General features: G+C 43.0%; 1 pseudogene; it reads left to right on the top strand.

Moving 5' to 3' along the window:
• The first annotated feature begins 555 nt into the window (after positions 1-555).
• On the top strand, positions 556-673 carry LOC124790292 (annotated as a pseudogene).
• The last annotated feature ends 3,411 nt before the right edge of the window (positions 674-4,084 follow it).

Genomic DNA, 4,084 nt, shown 5'->3' with positions numbered 1-4,084 from the left:
GCACAGTAGGCAAGGAGACAGCGGTGGGACTCCATCCTGATGAAGCACCACCAGGAAGAGGAGGTGAAGTTTGACAGCTGAAGCCTAGCCTAACTTATAAGCTATACCTGGCGAGTTTGGAAACTACCGCGTTAGTGCGACCAGTAATTCGAGAAGAATTTAAGTTCAAAATCAATACTTCCTCAATAGGGCAACTAAAAATAAATGGTCGCATATCTAATAAATAAAATAACCTAAAACAATGTGGGGTAAAAATTTAGTTGCTTACTACGGAACTGCCAATATGAAGTAATAAACGGAGATCATGTGTAAAGTATGTGGCAGTATAACCATTCGCCTTTCCTGCTACTGTCCTTACATGCTTATTCTATTTCAAATTGCTTTGCAGCATGACACCTAGGTATATGAAGCAGTACACTACTTACGCTGTATGCGAACATTATGTTTTATTTCTTGATTGTGAGTATTAACATACATTTTTCCACATTTACAGCAAGCTGCCATTCATCCATTCATCACATTGACTAGCAATTTTGTCAAGTAATCTTGTATTCTGCCACCGGCCTTACCGCAGTGGTAACACCGGTCCCCGTCAGATCACCGAAGTTAACCACTGTCGGGCTGGGCTAGCACTTGGATGGGTGACCATCCTGTCTGCCGAGCGCTGTTGGCAAGCGGGGTGCACTCAGCCCTTGTGAGGCAAACTGAGGAGCTACTTGATTGAGAAGTAGCGACTCCGGTCTCGGAAACTGACGTACGGCTGGGAGAGCGTTGTGCTGAGCACACGCCCCTCCATATCCTCATTCAGTGGCGCCTACGGGCTAAGGATGACACGGCGGCCGGTCAGTACCGTTGGGCCTTCGTGGCCTGTTCGGGAGGAGAGAGAAATCTTGTATTCTCCTATAGTCACTCATCGACGACACCCGCTCGTAATTAATATTTGTCATGTTGGAAATTTTGTGGATCTGTTCTTTTAGCCTTCTTACCCTGCTTTTTTTTCCCAGTCCTTTGGGATTTTGAGATGGGCGAGGGATTCGCTATAAATGCAAGTTAAGTAAGTTGCCAAGTACGTTTCGTAAAACGGAATTAGGATTCCATACGGACCTAGTGACTTACTTGTTTTCAACTCTGTCAGTTGTTTTTCTAGACCACCTAAGCTTATTAGGTTATTACAATGTCCTCCATACAGGAGTCTGTGCGATGGTCAACCGACAGTGTGTCTATAAGATTCTCTTTCGTGGACGATTTCTTAAAAGCAATATTTAAAATTTTACTTTTCCTGTCTTCTACAGTCACACAAGACTGGTCAACGAGTCGCTAGCCATTCTACGTGAGACGAGAGTTTCTTTATACAGGCATGCATAGTCTATATGGAAAATTATTTTTACCTCCTATATTTCTGTGAATTTCGCATTTCGTCCCAAGCATGCAACGCTTACAGGTTTGTGGGCTGCATAGCTTTACATTTCTGTAACTTAAGATCAACTCGTAGACGCCGCTCTGTGCTGTAGGTTGATATTTTGTTGCGATCCGGCTGCCTGTTACAGCAATATCTACACCATAGAGGTGTCACACAGATAATTCCAGTACCCGCGACTATCCTGAGACTGTAACTAACACCATCCACGAAGTCACTAACGGGCAACATGAACACCAGCAGCCACGTAACACACCTGGAAATTAATCATCGTGTAGGACACTCAGAGCAACTTGGAGGTCCATTAGTGATGCCTCCACAGCGTGAGCGAGCAGAAATCGAGAAGCACACAATCATCCTTAGGAATATTTTGTAGAGATCTTTCAGCAACAACGAATCTTAAAGATTAGTATGTAAGTTTGAGACTGCAAGCGGCCCAAATGATAGTGGATTATGATTTACGAAACAATTGTCGATACATTGTTCAACAGCCGGTAACGAGAAAATGAATTTTCAACGAAACGCAGCCTAATGAATTTAAACGAAAATCGATTACTTTCATATTTTAAGTGTAGCATAATTCTGTCATATTTCTATTAAATCGTTTAAATGAATAACTATTCTTAAAGAAAATGTATAATCTGTAATGGAACGTTTCTGTTTGATTCGTTTTAGGAGGCACTGAGAACAGAAGCGATCCGAAAGGATGGCTCAAACTGTACAGTCAATGTTTAAGAGGTTAATGTGGTTTCTTTACTGAGAGTTTTGATACGACATGCCATTTATATGCAGTGGCTCATTGCAACGCAATTTCTTCAGATGGTTATCCCTGTTATCCTTGCAGCTTTGCAGCCATGTTAATTATTTATGATGCTTCTGAAAACGGATTACGATGAAGGATGACCTGTTTATGTTATTAACTATGGACAAATGAGAGGGAAGGAAGAACGATTACAGTTTAACGCCCGTCAACAATGTGGGCACTAGCGGTGGAGCTCAAGCTCGGATTACGAAAGGATAGAGAAGGAAATTGTTGTGACTTGGCAAGACAGCCAAGCCACTATGAGGTAGCCGAAAGGCACGCGTTTAAGCTCACGCAGGCTGGCGTGAGGTCTGGAACAGGTCAGAGAAATAAGACTAGCAAAACATGAGGTAACTGGTAGAATACTTAACTTTAATCGACAATTGGTGTACATCTCTCTTGACTGGACATGCTTCACAAGATAAATATGCTATGGCGCCTTGCTAGGTCGTAGCAAATTAAGTACGTAGTTGAAGGCTATGCTAACTATCGTCTCGGCAAATGAGAGCGTAGTTGTCAGTGTAGCATCGCTAGCAAAGTCGTCTGTACAACTGGGGCGAGTGCTATGAAGTCTTTTTAGACCTGCCGTGTGGTGGCGCTCGGTCTGCAATCACCGACAGTGGCGACACGCGGCTCCGACGTATACTAATGGACCGCGGCCGATTTAAAGGCTACCACCTAGCAAGTGTGGTGTCTGGCGGCGACACCACAGAAATTAGCCATAAACTTTTGAAAGAAAAGACATTTGCCAGAAGCGATTTGTGAGTAAACCTGGATGTCTAGATGGGAATCTGAACCGTGGTCGTCCAGAAAGCGAGTCCAGTGTGCTCACCATTGCGCTGCCTCGCTCGATCGCTCAAATTAGAACCGGTTACGGTATGAACATCGGTGTTCACTGGAATTTATATTCCCGAATCGAAACATTCTGCTGAATAGGTGCAGGGGCTAACAAGATACTCTTTTCCTCTGTTCGTAGTATCTGGCGGCTTCCGACGTGGTGTCTACCGGCAACATTTGCACAAAAATATAAAATTACATTCTGGAACCTAGACAGCTACGCATAATCTAAATGCATAGTTTCTATATTTCTCTGAATTTCACAGTGCATCCTAAATTTACTGTATTAATCGCAAATAGAGGCAGAGAGTAAAAGTAATAACGAATGAGTGTAAGAATCCCAAGGATTCAGAAGAAGCTTCTGTAATAGCCTCATATAACTTTCATAACGTAGACGTCTGTACCAGGGTTTGCTGAAAATCAGTGCCCTAGAATTTTTAATGTGAAAACTCATTCTACAACTTGAGTCTTCATGTTATCTGGTTCTCAATATAGTCACGATGGCGATGAACAATTTGCCTCAACGAGTAACTGTAACTGAATTTGTTGACGGACCCACAACCTCACCTTGTACCGCTTCATCACTATCAAAGTGAAGTCTCCGAAGGTGTTCTTTAATTTTTGAAACCAGATGAAAATCGGATGGGGCCAGACCGGGACTGTCAATAAATGATAGTCAACACAACGAATCGGATTGTTGTGGATGTCGCAGTGGCTGTGTGTGAGCTGGGATTGTCATGATAAAGGAGAGAGTGCTCGATGTGTGGACGAACTCCTGGAATTCGGATCTCGGTTACAGCACGCTGTTCCTTACGCATCGACGCACTTACTTTACCCACCGCCGTGTTACAAGCTACAGTTTGGGGCCTCTAGCCCAGAAGTCTGCAAACATGACGTGAAGAATAGAGATGTAGAATTTTAATAGCGTTCGTTTTGTTTAAGAAGCTTTAAGAGAGTTCGCATAAAAAAATTTGAGAGTATTACTTTTCGTCATGCCTTCGTATAGTAAGCAATGTTTTGACTTTATC

The sequence above is a fragment of the Schistocerca piceifrons genome, chromosome 3, assembly GCF_021461385.2.
Source record: "Schistocerca piceifrons isolate TAMUIC-IGC-003096 chromosome 3, iqSchPice1.1, whole genome shotgun sequence".
In the NCBI taxonomy this organism is placed as follows: Eukaryota; Metazoa; Arthropoda; class Insecta; order Orthoptera; family Acrididae; genus Schistocerca; species Schistocerca piceifrons.
The sequence above is the reverse complement of the archived record's forward strand: the minus strand, read 5'-3'. Positions and strand labels throughout refer to the sequence as shown.